We start from the raw sequence: 23212 nt of genomic DNA, 5'->3' as shown, positions 1-23212 counted from the left end.
GGGGCTCACCCAGGGCCACCCTGCTGAGGTGCAGCGGAGCCCGGGCTACAGCCAGGTCTCCGGGGACCAGAGCAGTGCTATTTCCATCAGCCCAGGGTAAGAGAGCACAGTGGGAGCACGAGTTCCTCCAGCCCCCAGCCTCCCAATTTCCTCTCTCACCTTCCCAAGGAGTTGCCCAGCCTCCTGAAACAGGCTGTGAAGAAAAGGCCAGGGGGGATGATGACGGCTGCCTCACAGAAGGGAGGTGAGAGGGTCTGTTGCAGGCCCCCACCACACTCATACCAGCACGGAAGGAAAGTGGACCCATCACAGCCAGCACCGCCCCATCAGGCCCAAGGAGCCAAAAGCCTCGGCTCATCAGATGCCACAGCCCAGAGCTGGCCAGTAGAAAGAATGTGGAAACTCAGCCTCCAGTGAACCCCAGGAACAGAGCCACGAGAGCTGGTCCAGGATCCAACTTCTTGTGCCAAACCCTCTCAGGCAGAAACCATCAGGGTTTAAAGAGAAACCACGTGCAATCTAAGGCCGAGGTGACGGGTCAGCTTGGGGTAGTGGAAAGGGCATGGCTTTCGAGCCCGACACAGGGTTGGAAATCAATCCCCCTGTTGACGAGCATTGCAAACCAGGTTCCTCACCTTCTCTGAGACCATCTCTTCCCGTGTGAAGTGGGGATGACACAGGTTGTGAGGATGAAGTGAAAGAACACAAGCAGAGGTCCTGGAGGAGGCCCGGCCCTTTCCTTCCTCCATCCCTCCCCGTGGGAGTCCTCTTTCTCCATCTCCGTGGATCCCGGGAAGGGGATGCCAGAGTCAGTGATGAACCAGGCTAAAGGGCAATAACTCTGCGCAGGGCGGAAGACAACCGCTAGACGTCCCTTCTCACATTAGATGATAAGTCTGTCTCATGTTGAAACTGTGTTTGGGGGCTGTCGGGACTGGCTTTACCCAGTATTCAGCACTCGGCATGCACAATAATAAACTGCCCTGTAATTTATGGAGCGTGGTCATGAAGAAACTGATCAGGAGTTCTCCAGAATTCCCGTTGTCTGAAATTTAGCAGTAATGCTCAGTAATCAGTAAATCTCTGGCAAACTACACACACAGTCCAAATCCAGCCAAGAGCCTATTTTTGTAAATAAAGTTTTATTGGAACACAGCCAGGCTCATTCATCCACATATTATCTGTGGCTGCTTTCATGCTACCAAGGCAGAGTTGGACTGCAAGGGCTAAAACATTTACTATGTGGCCCTTTACAGAAAAGTTTACCAACCCCTGCTCCAAAACAAAAAGCATAGCTAAAGCTAACTGTTGTGGTTTGAGCTCTCCAAGACATGGACTCTGAGAGGAGTGTAGAGTTCAGGGTGATAGACAGGGAACAGCCCTGGGACCCCGGCCTCTGGAAGGAGAGGAAGGAAGCAGGAGTGGGCACAGGGAGGGGTCAGATTGTAATGCAGGTCCTGCAGCCTCCCTCAGCCGGCTCTACAGGGAACACTGGAGCAAACGGCCCCTCGGAGTGGTCCTGAAATGGCCAAAATAGCTGCACTTTTATACTCCGCCTTGATCAGTCATTGGAAACAGGCCACCCCCAGAAGGGCGTGACCCTGGGTGAGGCAACTCCGTAAGGGTCTGAGCTCTGGCGGCTGTCTGCTGACAACACTCCCAGCACCCAGGCAACAAGTCCTCCCTCCAAAGGACCCTGGCAGTGCATCTGCATGCCCACCACACTCACACTCTTTTCGTTATCCCTCACCTCCTTCCTGCAATGCACCCGCATCAACACCACTGAGTCGTCCAAACCACCCGTGGATATGGTGTGTCATCAGTGGGACACAAAGGTCAAAGTGGACACACCACTTTCAGAATAACAACTAAGATATCATCTTCAGTGTATTCTCAATAATATTCTTGAAAAAAATTTATGTCCATAAGCTTGACTGGAAATCATACAGAAACAGACTGAATATATACACACCGTTCTCAGGAAAAAGGGACTTTCTATTTCTGTCAGAATAACACCAAGATTTTTTGATAGAATGATTGGTAAGATCTAAGATATATACGTATTTGAGATATAAAATGTTTTATATAAAATGTACAAAATGAGAGATAAGGTGCAAAAGGTTGCTGCTCTTGGTGCAGTAGTAAGAGATTTTGAGTCTAAAGACCTAGGTTCAGTTCCTGTGGACAATCCCTTCACCCTTCCAGTGTAAAGGTGGGACCTCCCCTGTAAAATGGGACTGTAAAATGGGACCAGAGTACTCTACCCACCTCTACCCACATGGTTGTCATAGAATCAGATGAAATGATGTACGTGAAACAGTGACAAAATCTGTAATATGCCCAAAAGGTATTTCATTGTCTATGTTGGTGTTCTGTTAACACCTCCTTAATCACTAAGTTCTTAAAGTTACATATTCAAATATGTAACAGTTTTAATTATTCTTCTTTTCTGGTCTTACCAAGAATATCACGAACATTGTGTCACATGCCAAAAAAAAAAAAAAAACCGAGGTATTTAAAAAAAATTTTTTTTTTTTTGCAGTACACGGGCCTCTCACTGTTGTGGCCTCTCCCGTTGCGGAGCACAGGCTCCGGACGCACAGGCTCAGCGGCCATGGCTCACGGGCCCAGCCGCTCCACGACATGTGGGATCTTCCCGGACCGGGACACAAACCCGTGTCCCCTGCATCGGCAGGTGGACTCTCAACCACTGCGCCACCAGGGAAGCCCTAAAATATTTTTATTTGTTCTTTACATGCATGCATGCACATACATACACAAACACACACTTATATACACAAACACCAGCCCCTACACTATTTCCTTCCCAAAACCAATTATCTCAGTGAATAGATAGACATGAATATCACAACTCTTGGCAAACGATGTTGGAGAAAATGTCAAACATTCAAAGTCCCACCTCCTCAATGGTTGTACAACTCTATGAATATTCTAAAAATCAGTGAATTGTACATTTTCGGTGAATTCCATGGCATGCAATTATATCTCAATAAAGCTTCTATAAATTGTTTTTAACAGTCCCACCTCCTCCTGGTTCTGCTCCCAGTGACATCACATGAGGTCTCACAAACCCCCGGGAGCCCACTGAACAGGCTAGAACTCTGGGTCTCCATCCCACCATGGTTCCCTGAGCTATAAGTGAGCAGGTACAACACGACAATGAGACCGGGGTTTAACTTCATTCTGTCTTGTGTCCCAGTTGGCACATCTGTTCTCTCAGGGGGTCACTAACCTTTCTGTATTTCTTGTTTCTCTCTTTCAAACTACCTCTTCACTCCACAAACACACCGTATATAGATTATATCAATACATATTCCTTGGGCTGCATTAGCCAAGAGGAAAGAGCACCACAGGGACAGGATAACCAGCATTACTCAGGCTCTGCCCACTGCATCCAATCTGTCAAAATCTCCAGTTTTTATTAAGAGCTGGTTATGGGAGTTCTCAGGAAGTGCTCCCCCATGCCCAGATCCCCAGCCCTCTCAGCTGCCAGGGGGTCCCTGCTGTCTTCTTTCTCCTCTGCTCTGAGCGTCAAGCTCTATGAAGTTGCCAAGCTCTGTCATGGCTCTTGCTCATGATAAAGTCCTCCTGGGCCCGACCATCCATAGAGGGGAGGTCAGTGATGCTACAGTTGACCTGGGGAGAATCTATTCCCCACCTTGTCACCAAAGCGGGAATATTTGCTCCTCCCCAGTCTCTTAAGACGTTCAAGCAAACACTCTTTCCTGTTCCTTTCCTTCATTTTCTCTTTCACTCTCCTTGGCCCTCAGGGGCAGGTCCTGGAGTTGGAGGGACTCCATCCAGTTCTAAGAACCAACCTCCTCACAGTGACTGGGGCACCGTCTGTGGGCCTGGCTCGTTCACCTGGGCTCCTGCTTCCCTTGCAAGAACCCTGGGTCCCTGTTGCAATGTGTGCCGTGTGCCCACCCAACCAACAAACCCTTGCTGAGCAACTACCCAGGTGGCCCAGGGTCAGACACTGAATGCCCGAATCCCTGGAGGGCGCGACTCAAGACTCAGCACTTACTTCTGGGGCCTCTTCCTTCACCTGGGCTTTCAATCACTCAACAAGTACATTCAGCACCTACGATGTACAGGCCATTAAGCCCTATGTGGCAAGAGATGGGGGGCACACAGCTGTTGCCCTCAGAGGTCTCGGAGTCTAGTAGCAGATATAGGAAGTTCACAAATAACCATAATACAAAACAAAATACATTAAGTGCTTAAAGAGAGGTACAAAGTGTTTCTGGTATTCAGGAAAAGAAAAGTGCATTTATTAAGTACTTTCTATAAACCAGGCGTTGAAACATATTGGAATATATGCATACCTATATATCGTAATATATATATACATACACACAGAGAACCCTGTATATATATATATATATATATATATATATATATACACACATATACACACACACATACAATATATATAATACATATCTGTATTACATATACATCATAGTGTATTTTTTTTCACTTAAAGTTTTTAGGCCCCATTCAACAGGTGAGCAAGATACCTGTGACTGATTCAGTAACTTGCTCAGAGACTGATCTCTGCCAATGGGAAGATCTGGAAAATTTTAATAAAAGTATCATCTCAGCTGGTTCTGGAAGGTTTGGTGGAAGTTTAATTCCTATTTATGATTTTTAGTTACAAGAGTAACACGTGTTCATTGTGGAAATTTTTAAAATATAGAAAAGCACAAAGATGCAAGTTTTTTTAAAAGCCCATAAATCCCACCTCAATAGAAAAACATTATTAACGTTTTGGTGCAGATCCTTATAAACTTTTTTCTACTAATCACCTCATCTAAAAGAACAATTGGGACCAGACACCTTCACTTTATTAATAAATGTTATTTCCCTGCAAACTAAGAAGTACTATCAATCCCATTTTATAAGAATAACTTGAGGGACAGAAAGGTTAGCTTGTCCAAGTCACACAACACAGACAAAATGTACACCCAGAGTGTCTTTCTCCAGAGCCCATGCTTCCCCTCCCTCCCGGCTGCCTCCCCGACTGGGGGCGGGGAGTGCCCTGGGCACGGCAGGGCAAGAGGAAAGGGGTCACTGAGACACACTGTTGTCATGCTGGGTTCAGTCACTGCTTCTATCAAGGGCATAAAAGGAAAGGGGGAAATTTCAGCATCACCCCAAATTTTCCAGCCTGGGCAGCTGATAGAAGGATGACCCCAGAAATGATACCAATTTCATAATCTGTTCAATAATTCCTGTAACTTCTACTGGGGAAAAAGTATTCCCTCGATGAGACTCTACCCTAACTCAGATGGCACTCTGCGCACTGTGTGATCCAGGGAATCTTGTCAAATCAGCAGTCCAGGTCACCGAGGGGACCTGGCCCTGGCTGACATCTGTGGGAGCCAGCGTGGGAGCTACAGCACCTCCCGGGTGAGCCCAGGGCTCCCCACGCCCCGCTTTTCCACGGGGTGTCTCTGCAACCAGCGGGGCCTCCAGAACATGCAGCAAGCTACAGTGCTGTGAAGCAGACGGCCCTCTCCCCTCCATACCAAGCGGACCTGATTTCTGCCCTGGCAGGGGTGGGAGCAACAAGCTTTTGCCAAAAAAAAAAAAAAGAAGAAATCAAAACAGAAAACTTACTTTTTTCCTGGGCTGCGTGTTCCTGGCTTGACTTATATCACTTATGTAACCGTGATATTATGTGTTAGAACAGCACAGAGAGTTTCAGGAAAGGTCAGGAATGCCGGCCTGGGATCTGGTCCCCTAGAGCTCTGACACAGACAGAAAGACAGGGGACTGGGGGGGGGGGGGGGGGGCGGGACTCAGGAAGGTCTTCTGATTCCAGCCTCCAACCTGGCCACACCCTGTCCCCACAGACAGGAAACGCAGCCCGACAGCACTTCGAGAGGGGCTTTGACACAAAGAAGGAAGAGCAGGCACGTGTCCTGGGACCGCTGGGGTCCTCAGCCTCTTTGCAGGTCTGTCTGACAAGTTCATTTTGACGAGGAAAACAGTGATTCACAGGACACAGAGTTCAGGTTCAGCTCTAGGCTGAATGCACGGCACCCGATCCCACGACCCGCATCCCCCAAGCCCACGACGACTGGCTTGGTTGCTCTGCCTCTCAGGTTTTCTAACCCTTGCCACTTTCAAGAAACTCACCCTTGGGGAACTAAATTTTCCATAATTGTTAGTTTATTCTTGTTTTTTTCTGGACGAAATATGCTCTCCGTTTCTGGATGACATCTGATGACCTGCATCAGTAGAAAACATTAGCTTTGCCCTCTGACTCTGAAAACTTGGCCACAAAGTCCAATTCTCTGTAGGTCCCTCTAGTGTGGGACTTCTTGTAATCCTCTCCCTAACACATACCACAGCTCCACGGAGATGCTTCAGAGAGAACGCCGGGCCATTGCAAATATCTTACAGGGAGCCTTCTGCAGGCCTCTTTCTTCCTCTAAATCTCTCCAGTTTCTCATTTCCCCTCGCCCCCCACCCCCGTTGCTCTTTTCCCTACATCTTATCACATCGTATCCAACCATTGTGCCCTCTATTATGTACCGGGACAGCTAACGTCCAATAAATATTGATAAATGGGGTGACTGTGAGTGAATCCTTCCCATCTTTTCCCTTTTCGTTTTTTTCTCTGCATTTCCTCATCACCGACTCCACATTCTGCCGGTTCCCAGTTGAGATCTCTATCTGCTCCCTGAGACTTTGCAACTTGCCGCTACCCATACCCCCTCTTTATCAAAAGGGTCTCATACGGGACGAATTTCCTTGCTCCTACACCAACAAAGCTGCTGTTTCCTTTTTCATTCAGTAGTAAATATGTATTAACTACATATTTACATAGTATGTCCCAGGCAATGTGCTAACAAAACAGATAAACTCCCAATCCCATAAAGGTGATGTTCTAGTGCTGGGACACCAAAAATAAGCAAAGAGATCAACCAATAAATAATAGGTTCAGAAGAAAATAGAGCAGAGTCTCAGAACAGAGTGATGGGGGTTGGTTGGCTAGGCCTTTTCCAAGCCTTAGTGAGAATAGTCACTTGTCTTCATGTTTATCAAAGCCTCTCACTCGTCTGGCGACGGACAGGGATGCACTTAGCAGATCCACAACGTCTGCTTCTGCCAACCAACCCTCCAAAGGGAAGCGCAATGGTGTCCACCTCATGAGAAGTAAACGAGACAGGTAATCCTTATAAAGAGCCTAATGTGGCGCTGGGGACACTAAGTGACTAAATGAATGGCAGCCGAGGAAAAATGGGAAGCAGGGGGAGCCGCCATTGGTAGAGGCCATCTCATTCGCTCTAATTTTAGTTTACTCTGAATATTCTTTGTGCTTTCTTCAGGCAGCCCACAGCCTTAATGAGCAATTGACCCTCGAACTGATGAGTAGCTCTTGGCTGAAAGCGACATGATAAATAAATGGGACAGTTCAGAGAGGAATGCAGGCTGAACTTGACAGTAGCTGGTAGGTCTCACTTGCCTCCCCAGGGCACCTCCTCACTCACTGGTCATCTGACATTCAGGCAAACCTGGAAGTGAGGGAAGTAATGACCACGGGGCGACCTGGATCACTGGGCACTGGAGACAGATCCAGTGGAGAAACTACCAAACGTCTGTACTTAAGGCAGGAGAGGTGCAGTCCACAGTCTCTCAGACACTTCCCAGCAGGACGGAGCCTCAGTCACCCATGGCAGTGACCAGCACAGTGACATATCCGGGTCTCTCTTCCCCTGTTCAGTTTCCTGCTTCCAGCCCAACTCCTGCTCACTGATATCACTTCCCAAAATAACTATCTCCGTAAGGCCCTCACTGCAGGGAGAACTGAGGCTAAGACACTATCTATGCTCTGGTCTTTCCTTTTAGATCTTTCCTTTTAGATTCTACCTCCTAATATTTATATAAATATTGGAGGGTTGCAATGAACTTCTGTATTTTAGAGTACAGACTGCCTTTTAATTCTAGAAGCAACATTTTTTAATGTTTACTAATGTTTTATTTGTAGAAGTGAAAATTGAATACAACCTAAATGACAAAACATAAGACAATGGTTTCATAAACTGAACTAGTATATCTAATGAGTAGATCACGCAGTTAGCAAAATGGTAATTAAGTATACTGCATAATAGCAAGGAAATGCATATGGTGTATGTTAAGTTTTTTGTTTTATTTTTTTTATAATTTCTAAAATATTTTATGAAGCAGATTATTGCCTTTTCCCCCCAGCTTTATGCAGATATAATTCACATATAATGTATAAGTTTAAGGTGCACAAAGTGATGATTTGATACACGTATATATTACAGAATATCCTGGAAGCAACATTTAATGTTACCTTTTAGTAATGCTCAGGCACTATATATATATATATATATATATATATATATATATATATGCAAATACTTCCAACTGAGATGTTGAGAAGTTAAATATTCTACTTGGGCATATAAATTGAGCATAACTCTAAGGATTATTGACCTGTAGCATTAGATTATTTTTTCTAAATCTAGATTTAAGCTGTCTTATAAAGAAACTTTTCTTTTTTTTTTTTTTTTTTGGCGGTACGCGGGTCTCTCACTGCTGTGGCCTCTCCCGTTGCGGAGCACAGGCTCCGGGCGCGCAGGCTCAGCGGCCATGGCTCACGGGCCCAGCCGCTCCGCGGCACGTGGGATCCCCCCGGACCGAGGCACGAACCCGTGTCCCCTGCATCGGCAGACGGACTCTCAAGCACTGCGCCACCAGGGAAGCCCCTAAAGAAACTTTTTGATTTGCCCTTGGGAAGAAGCAGAAAGACAACAGCCTGGAGAAGCAACAAGAGGACAAGGAGCGACCAGCAGAAGCGGAGCATCGCACCAGAGCCAGACACTATCAGATTGCCTGGCTGGAATGGGAGGATTTGGGAAATCGTTTCCGTAAGGGTTCCCAAAAATTACTTGAGGAGGAAAACCTAATAAAATACTGAACCGTTTATAGCAGTGGAACGGAGACTTAGGCAACTGTTGTTTGGGCATTGGTAATTTTGAAGGCTGGAGAAGATGGGAACATCTTAAGTACCAATGGTTCCCGATACTCCTGCATGTCTCTCTCCAACCTCCTTTTCCCTTCCTCGTGAGGACAAGAGAAATCAAAGATCTACTGATTTAGCGTGTGTACCACCATGTCTGATGCTCTCTAGGTGTTTGGTAAATATTTATTGAGTGAATAGAAGAAATAGACCAACCTCCATCACCAAATACAAAATTATCCGAATACTGAATAAGAAGGCATGAAAAGGAAATCTCATTCAAACTACTACTCAGTTTCCTTTCTAGCATTTCTCAGGGGTTCTGCTAACCATTAACTCCCTGGTATGTAAACAGACGGTGGAGCGTAGGGGGTGATGGAAGAAGACAGGTGTCAAATATGTTTGCAACACTGGTTAAAAAAAGTAAAAAGGACTTTGTCATTGTTAGGTTTTTTTTTTAATTATAAGAATTCTCAGCTTTTACTGTGCTAATATATACCACGAGAAGATATACTATAGACTACATAGAGTGGTGTTTTCATAAGTATTTAATCATGAGCTTCTTTTGGAGAAGTTATCTTGCAAGATAGTGTTTCTCGGGTAGACGGTTCCCTGGAACACACTTTGGGAAACACTGGTTTATCATCATCCAGATTTCTTTTTGGCTTTGATTCATGTGGCTTTTCCTGGCCATCACATAGTTCTCAGACAAAGGGCATTCTGTACTCTGGACTCGTTCTCCTTATAAAGCTTCTTATGTAATCTCTGAATGTAATAATGTGTAAATCTCTGAATGTTCCCAAACATCTTCTGTAATTCTGCATCCCAGCTTCAGTTTAGGCCTAGACCTCAAGCAGGCCCACCATAGTCTTCTCAGAGATCTTAATTCTTTTCCAAGAGTCCCTCAACATTATAACCTATAAAACAGGCTTTTATCTACCCATTTATGCATCAAAAAATATGCACTAAGTACTTCTTACGTGCAAGGCACCGGGGGAACAGTTACATGACACAGATTCTGCCTGTGAAGTATATAGTTTGAAAATAACTGTCACTTAAAATGAATAAGCTTGGGAATGAAATAAACCTGATTTTGTGGTCTTGGGTAAGTTACTTAACATTTCTATCAGTACCACGGCTGTAAAACAGAGATAATTGGGACTTCCCTGGTGGTCCAGTGGTTAAGACACCTCGCTTCCAATGCAGGGGGCGCGGGTTCAATCCCTGGTTGGGGAACTAAGATCCCACATGCCATGCAGTGCGGCCAAAAAAAAGAAAAAATGGAGATAATTATATCTACTCACCTTTGTCGTGTTGATCAAATATGATAAAGTGTGCAAAAATACCCAGCACAGAGAAGATTCTGGCACTAGAACCTTAGCAGCATTGATAGTATGAGAACCCTTTAGAATCTACACAGCAGGTTTACCCAGAAGCGGGCCTTGTCCTCAACGGCTTCACAGCAACCTCCAGAAGTTTCCCAGTTGTGAACCAAAGAGGAGGTCATTGGAGCCAAGTCTGGCTGGTTGGTCTCTCCAGTGCTCTAGCCTGGCCCAGCCTTTGTGGTCTGGCCTGATTCTCACAGTTACTTTTGACAGATTTTTACAGTATTAGGAGGGGATTTTTTGTCATTACCTACTTTTGACGAATGAGTAAACTCAAGCTCTGAGAAAATAAATGTCTTGGACAACATCACCCTGCTAATGCGTGGCAAAGCTAAGACAAGCATTTCACGAGGCCAGTGGCCCATACATAACAAGACAAAAGTGGACGGTGAGGCGGCTGCTATCCAAACAAGGGGAAGGTAGGGCTGTTGCTAGGATGGAATGGAGAAGAAAGGACAGAGACAAGGAAAAAGTAAAGTGGCCATTTGCGGAAGTGGAAGGACCTGGGAACCCTACAGTATCTGTCAGTTTCCAGCCTTTCTCCAGTTCCCCGCTCCATCACCCCTGGAAGAAAAGCACATCATGTCTACCAAAAGTGCAGGGCTTCCCTGGTGGCTCAGTGGTTAAGAATCCGTCTGCCAGTGCAGGGGACACGGGTTCGAACCCTGGTCCGGGAAGATCCCACATTGCCATGGAGCAACTAAGCCAGTGTGCCACAACTACTGAGCCTGAGCTCAAGAGCCCGCAGGCCACAACTACTGAGCCCGTGTGCCACAACTACTGAAGCCCACGTGCCTAGAGCCCAGGCTCTGCAGAAAGAGAAGCCACCGCAATGAGAAACCCAAGCACCGTAACAGAGAGTACTCTGTGCGCAGCAACAAAGACCCAACGCAGCCAAAAATAAATAAAATAAATACATTTATTAAAAAAAAAAAGGGCACATACATGCACACAGACACCCAGCTTTGACTCAGTCTCCACCGCCAAATAGCAGCTTCTGTTATACTGATCTGTACACAGTCCCTGCCTTCAAAGAGTTAAACAGCTGAAAGGGAGACAAGAGAGACCACAAAAGGGAAATAACTCCAAAAGCTGTATCATACTCAGGTAACCGAGATTCCAAAGTTAGTTCTGCCATTGAGTAGTTATGGGACCTTCGGCAGGTCACAGAATTTCGTCGGGTCACGTTTTCTTCACCCATCACTCATTCATACACAAAGTCAATAAATATTTTTCAGTTGTTTCCTAGGTGCCAAGCACTGTGGTACGCACTAGGAAGACAGTGTCCCTGAACCCACGTCAGTGAGAAGCAAAAATCCAGACGATTCCCATTCTACAGCAGACTCCTCTTCCTCTGCCCCATGACTAGGTAATCATCAAGTCCTGTCTATTTCACATCCAAAGCATAGCTTGACTCACTGGCCTCCCAGCCCCTGTCCACTACCATCCTGATCAAACCTACAGCTCATAGACACGTAAGCCACTCCTGGGGTGAGCCCAGGTTTGACGGGTTCCATCACCCAAGCTTCTGCTTCTGGTGCGTCAGAGGAGGGCTCAGCTGTTGTTGGACATTCTTCCTCGGAGCCCTGCCTGCTGGAGGACAGAGACCAAGTATCCTGGGCAATAGGCATCTTGTATGCAAAGACGAGGAGGCCTAGAGCCTTAAGAAGGACACCCTGAGATGCTTGAACATGATCTCTGCATTCCAAAGAAACCACAGATGATTAAAACTCACATTATGCACAGAATTATTTCAAAGGGTAGGGAAGTTAGAAGCCAGAAAGTTTAAGTGTCACAATAACAAAGTTATTTTTCCTGCAGGAATTTTAATAATAAAAGTGTTTTTAATAGTTATAAGTGTTTAGCCATAAAACCAGTATATCATTAAGTAAATCCAGCCTTTGATGATTCTGGCTTTTCTGCTCAAGAGGAATAGCTCTTCTTTTTCTCTCCCTCCCAGCACTATCAGATCACAGCTTTTTGTCATTCTTTTGTATGGAAAACAAAACACTAAACTCTCAAACAAAGCAGCAGGATTGCACATCCACTCCCTGCCATACAAATCCAGTTCTGCAGCAGATAAGGAAACTAGCCTCAATTTCCTGGTCTGTAAAACAAGGACAGTAATAGGACCCACTTCCAAGAGTTATAATAGGATTGCATCAGCTAACATTTGTAACGTGCTTGGAGCAGTGTCCAGCCCACAGCATGTGCTGCATAAGTGGTGTTAAATTACATTAATTACGAGATAAATAATGTTCGATCTAATTCCTGTTATGAAAACACTGGATGCGGGAGAAGTGTTAGAGCAAAGAGAGCGAAAGGGCAGGAGCTGGGTCTGTCACAGCCCAGCACGCGAGCTACATAAAACAACGAAGCCACAGAGTTTCTCCCCAGAGACAGTCTATGAGATCAAATATGCATACTTCTGATTAAGTGTGTTATATGCATATATATCTGTATCTATATATACCTACACACAGGACTGTGGAACTCCTACTGCCCCACTTAAAAACCAGGGCCTGAACCAGAAGCAAACATGAGAAATTCATTCATTGTGCCCTACTTCTCTCTATAATAACACACAAGACGTTACAAACCTCAAATTGGGTCTGGGCCCAGAATTTGGTCAGTAAATTGAAAACAATAAGAACATAAAATGACTGAGATTCTCCATCTACAGAAAGAAACCACTCGGGAGATGGCTGTAAAATGTGTTGTTGATGGGAGCAGGGCTTCTCCCCATTTTCCGTCAAGGGGAACAGGATGCCTTACAAATTCAATTAAGGGCACCAGAGTCTCCCGCAAGTCCCATCAGAGTGGCCCCAGGAACACACGCTGCAATGTGGCTCGTGGTAACCTCCTCAGTTGAGTTGCAATGAATCTGAGATAATGTTGTGTTGTCATAACAGAGGGTGAGGGTCCGCAAGAGTCAGGGAACTGAGAGGGAGACTCTCGGGGCATCTCCGCCACCACCCAGGGTTCTTGCTACATCATCAGACCTGTCGGATGGAAGCATCCCTTTGATCCTAGATCTCCAAGGAAAGTCTCACCTGTCCCTTCGTGTCCTCAGTGGAGGGCCTTCCAAAATGAGTGCCCTCGCTCGCCTCTAACCAGAACTTCACCCACTGTATCTTAGCAAATTCCATCAGTAAAAGAGCCAATTCTGCAGACAGGCTGCCTGGATTTCAATCCTGGATCTAGTCTTTACTGGCTGAAGACATTAAGCAAATCTGGCATCTTAGTCCTAGTTCCTCACTGACAAGGATGACAACAGTACCTCCCTCACCGGTGGCTGGGGGAGATTAAATTAGAATAATCCAGAAAAAAACACTTTCTGTTTTGTGCCCAGTAAATGCTTGCAATTTTTATTGTTGGTTATCGTTGGTCATCACATTATCATTGTTGGTCTGGTTAAACCTGACTCATTGAACACCTCTGGGTAAACCACTAAAATCAATTTTTTTTCATTTTTATTGAAATATAGTTGATTTACAATGCTGTATTAGTTTCAGGTGAACAGCAAGGGAACACTCTTGCACTGCTGGTGGGAATGTGAATTGGTACAGCCACTATGGAAAACAGTATGGAGGTTCCTTAAAAAACTACAAATAGAACTACCATACGACCCAGCAATCCCACTACTGGGCATATACCCTGAGAAAACCATAATTCAAAAAGAGTCATGTACCACAATGTTCATTGCAGCTCTATTTACAATAGCCCAGAGATGGAAACAACCTAGGTGTCCATCATCGGATGAATGGATAAAGAAGATGTGGCACACATATACAATGAAATATTACTCAGCCATAAAAAGAAACGAAATTGAGCTATTTGTAATGAGGTAGATAGACCTAGAGTCCGTCATACAGAGTGAAGTAAGTCAGAAAGAGAAAGACAAATACTGTATGCTAACACATATATATGGAATTTAAGAAAAAAGAAATGTCATGAAGAACCTAGGGGTAAGACAGGAATAAAGACACAGACCTACTGGAGAACGGACTTGAGGATACGGGGAGGGGGAAGGGTGAGCTGTGACAAAGCGAGAGAGAGGCATGGACATGTATACACTACCAAACGTAAGGTAGATAGCTAGTGGGAAGCAGCCGCATAGCACAGGGAGATCAGCTCGGTGCTTTGTGGCCACCTGGAGGGGTGGGATAGGGTGGGTGGGAGAGAGAGAGATGCAAGAGGGAAGAGATATGGGAACGTATGTATATGTATAACTGATTCACTTTGTTATAAAGCAGAAACTAACACACCATTGTAAAGCAATTATACTCCAATAAAAATTAAAAAAAAAAAGATTCTTCTCCATTATAGGTTATTACAAGATACTGAGTGTAGTTCCCTGTGCTATATAGTACGTCCTTGTTGATTGTTTTATATATAGTGGTGTTTATCTATTAATCTCACACTCCTAATTTATCCCTTCCCCCACCTACCCCTTTGGTAACCATAATCTTTCTATGTCTGTGAGTCTATTTCTGTTTTGTAAATAAGTTCATTCGTATCGTTTTTTTAGATTCCACATATAAGCAATATCATATGATATTTGCCTTTCTCTATCTGACTTACTTCACTTAGTATGATACTCTCCAGGTCCATCCATGTTGCTGCAAATGGCATTGTTTCATCCTTTTTTATGGCTGAGTAGTATTCCATTGTATGTGCATACCACATCTTTATCCATTCCTCTGTCGATGGCCATTTAGGTTGTTTCCATGCCTTGGCTATTGTTAAGTAGTGCCGCTTTGAACATTGGGGTGCATGTACCTTTTCGAGTTAGAGTTTTCATCTTTTCCGGATACATGCTCAGGAGTGGGATTGCTGGATCATATGGTAACTGTACCTTTAATTTTCTGAGGAACCTCCATGCTGTTCTCCACAGTGGCTGCACCAGCTTACATTCCTGCCAGCAGTGCAGGCTGGTTCCCTTCTCTCCACAGCCTCTCCAGGAACTGTTATTTGTAGACTTTTTGATGATGGCCATTCCGACTGGTGCGTGAAATCAAATTTTAGATCTGAAAGGTTAACCACTACTACTAAGAACGATCATGTATGGCCAGAAAGAAATGATAACGTTTTGAATAAATACATTTCTGTACAAAATGGAATATTTGATGTTATAGAACTACCCACAACTGCCTCTCAGGGGCCCCGCCTCAGTCCACATGCTCCTATCGTGAAACCACATAGCAGGGGATGTTAGAGCTGGTTGGGACATGAGAGGTAAACCCGCTTTCCGACTCTCTGACTTTACAACTGAGGCAGAGGAAACGGCTTTCCCCCCTTTTTTTGATTCACAGTCAGATGCTCGTTGCCCTCTGCCCTCCAAGTTCACAAACCATTGACAGCACAGCAGAACTGCAGAAAGAACCGCGGAGCCGCGGCCTGGAGTTCAGAGGCTCAAGCTCGAACCTACGTCCATGGAAATGACCGCGGGCCATCCATTAACCCCTGCCTGGGCCTCCGTCCCCAAGCCTGTAAATGGGAAGCAGGGTCACCCGGCCATTTCTGCTGCCCAAGGCTGTGGGACAGATGGCACCAAACGAAGCATGGAGGTGCCCTGTGCGCTGTTCCTGCGGACATCAGAGCGAACTTTCACAAGTTAGTTGTAATCGTGCCTAGGAGAGAAGTCACCAAGGCGAAGGACATCAGATTAGGGGCGGAAACGGGGAGAGTCCCAGCAGGACCTGGGAAAGGCTTCTGGAGGAACACACATTTCGTCCCCTTCCCCGACCTTCTGCGCCCTCATCCGTTCTTAACACACACAAGAAAGGAGAGCTGAGAACAGGCCTAAAGCTTTGTTTGGAAAAGCAGGTGATCAGTCAGAAGGCCATCGAATCTGTGGCAGGGAATGGGAAACACACGGCAGGTCATTCTAATTAACTCTTTGACGCGTTGCACTGCGTTGGGGTGCTGTTCCCAATGTTTTACGTTTGACTTGTCCCAGGCCGCTCTCTCACCATAGCAACTCAAGGTTACCGGAAAGCAGAAAGGTCTGTATTGGGGAGAGTTAAGGGAGTCGATACAGTTCAGCTAACCACAATTAATTTTTTAAAAAGAAGAAGAAGCCAAATATTTCCCGCCCTGTGCATGCCTTTTGGGAGATATTCTCTGCCTCTCTCCTTCTTACACCCCTCGTTCTCCCTCTCTCTCCTCCACGCACTCTCCCTCTCTCCACCTTCCTGAAAACTCCTTTTCCGTGTATAGTAAGTCCCCTGCAAACGAACGAGTTCCGTTCCAAGAGCGCCCAATTTGTTCGTAAGTCCAACAAAGTTAGCCTAGGTACCCGACTAACACAATTGGCTATACAGGTTTAATACTAATTAATAGGTGTAATACTTTTCACACAAATAATACATAAAAAACATACACAAAAAATAAAGAAAACGTTTTTAATCTTATAGTACAGTATCTTGAATAGTACAATAGCACAGTACAACGGCTGGCATCCAGGGGCTGGCATCGAGTGAACAGGCAAGAAGAGCTACTGGCTGGAGGAGGGAGAGGAGATGGGAGACGGTAGAGCTGAAGGATCGTCAGCAACGGGAGACGGAGGGCAAACTGCAATGTCACTCACAGTGACATTGATAGTGTCACTGACAGTGACACTATCCTGACAGTGATGGAACGCACGTTCACATCTTTGAAAGTTCGCAACTTGAAGGTTCATATGCAGGAGACTTACTGTATCTGTTTTTCACCAACTGAAGAAAGTGAAAGAACAAGAGAACTAAGCCCACGTGTGTTCTCCACAAATGCCCGTTTCTATGAGCACCACGAGGGTGGAGCCTTACCAGCTTTGTTCTTCGTTATACCCAACAGCAGCTCAGTTAAGTTTTTGAATGAATGAATGGATGAATGAATGAATTTGCTCCTCCCTCCTTTTGCTGTGGACTGTGGATTTTAATATGATAGCCCTATTTCAGAAAGGCAGTAGAAGGCAGTACAGCAGGTCATAAACCTACTGGCCTGAGAATCTGAAGACCTGGAGTCCCATTCATCCTTGCCCCACCATACTGTGTGGGCTTCAAGTTAATCACTCATATCTCCTCTCTGAGCTTTATTTTCTTCCCCTGAAAACAAGGGCATCAAGCAAGAAATTCTTTAAAGCCTCCTTAGTTCTAATCTCCTTTGAGTGTTTCACCAAAGGCCCTGCAGGGGAATAACCATCCCTTTGTGGGTGAACAGGCCAGGCCCGTGCTATCTTTTCTGACCACAGAAATGGGCCGAGCTTGGTGAAAGGCAGGCAGTGTCCACTTTCTCTGCACGTCTTACTCGGGTTTACATCCACTGCACTGGGGAGGGGAAGCTGGAAACAGCCTCAACATTCTGAATAACCGCCCCCATCTGGGCCAGCTACCCCCAGGAATTCAATTCCTGTCACATTTTCATGAGTCTGCATCTTACTTAACTCTTACGGGCAAAACTGTGACCTCTCTAAGACGAGAGATTAAAGAGGTCACCCAGTCCTTTTCCCACCTCTAAGAACACCCTTGGCCAAATTACCCCAGAAAAGTGATTAGATTCTGCACTGAAGCACCATCCAAGAACATTTCACAACTTCTCTAGGCATTGCACCATCTTCAGAAACTGAAGTGTACCAGGGATTCTCTGTGATATACACATCAGGAAACCATACACCCTCCACGCTCGGAAAATTCACTGATTTGCAGAGATCTTGGCCTTTGGACTCATCTGGACAGTGGTAGCTTCTCAAACGGAGCCCTGAGACAGGAACTTGAAGATCTAGTTGATTTCAAGCCCCTTCTTGGGCATCCCTTCCACTGCCATTAGCACGTGAGCTACCTGAGAGGTCAGGGTAGCCAGATCACAGGTGTGCCCAATGGCTGGGTGTCCGCCAACACTCCTGCTCTCAGGTGCTGGGCTGGGTGGAGAGGCACGTTCCCTTCCCTGGCCTGTCCATGAACCCCAAACTCTGAGGTGATTGCTTCAGACCAGCCAAGTTAATGTTTAAAGAGCTAATCAATATATAAATAGGTACCCTCTGGGGCCAAACTGCTAAAAACGGCTTAGAACCTTCCTGCCCTCTAAAAGCCCTTTCAAAGAGGGCATCAACTAGCAGGTCATTAAGAAAAGTGAGATGTGTTCATTCTGCAAAGCTCCCTTTTCCCTCAGTGCTCCTTTGTTCCTAAGGGTTTCAACACACTCCATCTGACATTCTCAATTCCTTTGATAAGGAGTTCTTAAAAGTCCATGGCCACTCAGATCTCCCCATTCCCGAAGCAGGCCTACAGGAATTCTGGTCATTAGTTGAGCAACCTTGAACAAATTACTTCACTTCTCTGAGTCTCAGTTTTCTCATTTGAAAATGGCTCATAATCTGTAGGATCTCCTTAATAACCCATGATTCTGCCCGCTGTCACGTGGAAGGAGAGTAACTTTGGAATCACACAGGCCTGGGTGGGGTTCTGACTCCCTGACTCAGTGTGTGACTTGGGCCAGTGCCTCCACTTCCCTAGCCTCTGTTTCCACACTGGTACAGGAATAAATGAATGTGTGCGACCAACCTACACAAACTCAGGGTAAAAAGGCAAATATGGTGCTTTGGGTTTTTTAGCAAATTGTTCAAGCCCCGTGACGTATTGGCAGAAAGCCTAGGGTCTCTCTCTCTCGCAGTTACTTTGTACATGAGTTTTCCAGGAACCGCAGCCTTCACTGAATTCAAAGGTACCTCATCCTCGACCCAGTGGCTCATCGCTTTCGTGGATGTTGCCCTGACCACTCACCCTGTTACCGAGTCCAAGCTCGCTCTGCTCACCACACGACAAGCCAATAAATCAGGAGACGAGGTGTGGAGGCAAGGAGTACGACTTTATTCGGAAAGCCAGCAGACCCAGAAGATGGCAGACTACTGTTTCAAAAAGACCATCTTATCGGGGTCTGGATGCCAGTTTCTTTTATAGAACAGAGAGGGGGAGGAGATGAGGAAGTAAAGCAAAAAGCCCCGAGTCTTGCAAACATCTCCTGGAATGGCCAGCCTCGGGGAGGGGACGTGTTAATTTCTTCTTTCTTGCAGCCATCCCCAGGTGGACAGGGTCCGGATGTTTCCCTGAACAAAGGCACTTTGGTTTAACCTTCAGGCAGAGGAGCAGGGTTCCCCGAGGCAGGCCATTACGTATAGACAGTATCCTTTTAGTGAACCAAAGCAGCAGAGAGCAAAGGTTAAAGTGAAAGAAACAGATCCAACACGTAGCCAGATTTTGTTCTTCCCCGTAACAACCCCACTCAGATCAACAGTCTGCATTTGCCCCTAGAGCCAGGATGCACTTCTCAGCATTACCTGGGGAACACCACACAGGCACCAGCGTCACAGATCTTCACTCACACGCCGTCTGCAGCCAAATTCCCCCAACCTGCAATCCCTGGGCATGAGTGCTGGGTGCAAGGGGCACCCACAACACAAAAACCAGCCCTTGCCAAGAGCCTCAGCCTTCGTCTTGAGTTTGGGTGACTGGTCTAGCTTTTCAAGAAAGCCTGGGATCAGATCCTTTCCCAGACTTTCCCTTTCCACTTTCTTCATAGCCTTTCTCCCCTCCCCCTCTCCCTCCCTCCCTCTTGGGCCAATTTGTATACCTGGAGGTAAGACAGTATTTGCAATGCCATTTTTCAAAAACTGTAGTCCACCCTTATCTCATTATAATACATGCCTACTTAAGTGCCTTGTATTTGTCTGAGAATTTTTTCCCTCAACTTCCAAGGTCTGATCTGCTCTCTCCTCCCCCCCCCCGGCCCCCCGCTAAACAAAGGAAACATTGAAATAATTTTAAATAATCCCCTTAGCAGGCAGCCCACTGGATCCGTGCCTTATCCACAACCTTAATGCCTTGGCGCAAATATGATGCACTTACCAGCACCTGAAAACACAGGAGTTTAAAAAGTGGCAGTGCACCCCTCCGCAACAAGAACCGCACCCAAAGCAAAGGTTCCCTATCTGGAAGGAAGGTGACCCATTGGGTTACCTCTTCAGTTGTAACATCAGGTTTATTTATCCCCTATTAAGCCAGGGGAGGCAAACTTTTTCTGTAAAGGGCCAGGTAGTAAATGTTTTAGGCTCTGCAGGCCACTTACATTTCTGTCATATATTCTTTTCTGGGTTTTTTTGCTTTCAGTTTGTGTGTGTGTGTGTGTGTGTGTGTGTGTTTAAATACAATTCTTTAAAAATGTAAAAAAAACATTCTTAATTAAAGGCTGTAAAAAAAGGATCTCTACAGGTTGGATCTGGCCCAGACGCTCTTGCCTACCCCTTGTGTAAACTGATGACTTCGCACACCCACAGGTTAATCAGCCTGACGTGGGTATGGAGCGAGGGAGGGAGCTGGTTTTGGAAACAGATTCCTAGGTCTTAACCCAAACCCACTCAGTCAGAATCTTAGGTAAATTCTCCAGCTCCCTGCTGGCTGTGATGGAAGCAGTCTACTGCTGACCCCAGGGGCCGTGCTCTGACGCATTGGTTCCCCTCCAGCCTCTGTTCCTCCTCCACCCCCCGCAGGTGATTCTCTCACCTGCTTGAATGTCACTGTTGAGCCACTCCCATCATGCACCATCCTCCATTTCTCCTTCGACTCCTCTCTGCTTACAAATTAATCATGGGCACTGTACTTTTTTAATAATCCTTCCTAATAACACTTGACAATTTTAACACTAGCTCTTTTCCCACAAAGCTTGCGGGCAGGACAGCGTTCCCCCAAAGTGCTGCCTTCACCCCATCCTGGCTGATGCCATACTCCTCGTCAACTCCATCCTTGCACTGGGCATGTCCCAGCTTCCGCCCCAGCCCTGGCCACCTTTGGGTTGAAGGATGCAGCAGTTACCAGATCTCTGAGCCAGCTCTGAACTTGCTTCAGGACGGTGGATATCCAGTTCTTTGGATATTTTCCATGACTGCCCTTCTGGGTTTCTGGTTTCTCAGGGTCATGGCGCCTAGGCTAGCCACTTACCCACAAGAGTCAAAGTTAAACCTCCAAAATCCTAAGGAAAGGTTTATGCACAGCACGCAGCAAAAGCAAAGCCAAAACTAAAGGCAACTGGGAAGGAAAACCAAATTTTAGGGGTCTGTGAAGTCAGCACAGGAGTTTGAGAGAAACTGGCAATCAGCCCTAGATGCAAACTGGGTCAAAATGACGCTGAGGTCACTTGGGCGTAACCCACAACCTTAGTGTAGGTGCAGATGCGTTGAAGATTTTCATGGCACTGTCGCTCTTTGCATCATCACAATTTTTCACTGGAACATAATATACCAGTCAGCTCAACCGTCATCATTTCCAGAACTTTGTCAACAACAAAAAACCCTTGACTTTTTTTAAAGTCAGTTCTGGCTCAGTTTATTCCTGACTCAGACGGGATGTGAAAGAATCCAGGGCAAGGTTGCCGGGGGAGGTGGGGTGCAGCTGTGGACGGCAGGCACAGTAGTATAAGAAAGCTGAGGCCGTAGGCGAGAAGGTATGTATCTCTGAATAAAACAGTGGAGAAAATCAGGACTAGCCTGGTGGCCTGGGTCTCCTAGGATCCTCCAACAGGCTTAATTAGAAGGCAAACAATCTCCCTTTCCCTCTGTTGGGCAGAAGAATGTGAGCTGTTGGGAGTTATGATAAACTGTGTTTTTCACTTGAGTGAGGTGGGGTACTACAGAAGAGATGAGAAGGAAGGGAAGAGTGAGTGGACAGTTTCAGAAGCCATATACAGTCCTTAAAGTGCACTGAACAAACACTAAACAACATCCGCCTAAGACAAAATAGGAGAATGTCTAGATGACCTTGGGTTTGGCGATGACATTTAACACACAGCACCAAAGGCACAATCCGTGAAAGAAAGACAATAAGCTGGACTTCATTACAACTAAAAACGTCTGCTTGCGAAAAACACTGTCGAGCGAATGAGAAGACAAGCCACAGTCGGGGAGAAAATATCTGCAAAGGACGCCTCTGAAAAAGGACTGTCATCCAAAATACACCAAAAACCTCTTGAAACTCAACAGTAAGAAAATGAACAATCCGATTAAAAACAATGGGCAAAAGACCTGAACAGACACCTCACCAAAGAAGATATACACGTGGAAAATAAGAATGTGAAAAGATGCTTAGCAACATGTTGTCAAGAAATTTCAAATTAAAACAATGATGAAATACCACTGCACGCCTACTAGAGTGATCAGACTCCAAAACACTGAAGCACTAAAGGGCGCCGAGGGTGTGGGGCAACAGAAGCTCTCCTCCACTGCTGGTGGGAGCCCGAGGTGCTACAGACACTTTGGAAGACACTTGGCAATTTCTGGTTTTTTCTTTCAGTTTTACTGAGGTATGATTGACATACAGTGCCGTGTAAGTTTAAGCAAATAAACTGAAAACTTCGGCCCACACAGAAACCTGCACACAGATATTTAAAGCAGCTTTATTCCTAACTGCTAAAACTTGGGAGCGATTAGAATGCCTTTCGGTAGGTTGAAAGGATTACATAAACTGTGGTCCATCCAAGCAATGGAATATTACTCAGCGCTGAAAAGAAATGAGCTATCAGCCATAAAAAGATGTGGAGGGAACTGAAATACACATCACTAAGTGAAAGACGCCAATCTGAAAAGGCTACATGCTGCATGATTCCCACTCTATGACACTCTGGAAAAGCCAAAACTACGTAGACAGTAAAAAGATCAGTGGTGGGCTAGGCGGTGGGCGGGGTTGGCAGCGGTGGGATGAGCAGGTGGAACTAAGATCATGCAGAGGATTTTTAGGGCAGTGAAACTACTCTGTGTGATACTATAATGGTAGAACCA

The 23212-nt window shown here is 45.8% G+C and overlaps 1 long non-coding RNA gene across 6 annotated transcripts in view; it reads right to left on the bottom strand.

The window, feature by feature from the left end:
* Positions 1-23212, bottom strand: part of LOC307190091 — a 287522-nt gene that overhangs the window by 223888 nt on the left and 40422 nt on the right. The window contains exon 1 of one of the 6 annotated variants that reach the window (XR_013829367.1): positions 5647-5729. The exons of the other annotated variants lie outside the window; for them this stretch is intronic. This is a non-coding gene — a long non-coding RNA (uncharacterized lncRNA). Of the gene's footprint in view, positions 1-5646; positions 5730-23212 lie in introns of those variants that run through there. 6 annotated transcript variants of the gene reach the window in all.

The sequence above is a fragment of the Stenella coeruleoalba genome, assembly GCF_951394435.1.
Source record: "Stenella coeruleoalba genome assembly, chromosome: 8".
Taxonomy (NCBI): Eukaryota; Metazoa; Chordata; class Mammalia; order Artiodactyla; family Delphinidae; genus Stenella; species Stenella coeruleoalba.
Note: the sequence above shows the minus strand (reverse complement) of the source record. Positions and strands in the feature narration are given on the sequence as shown.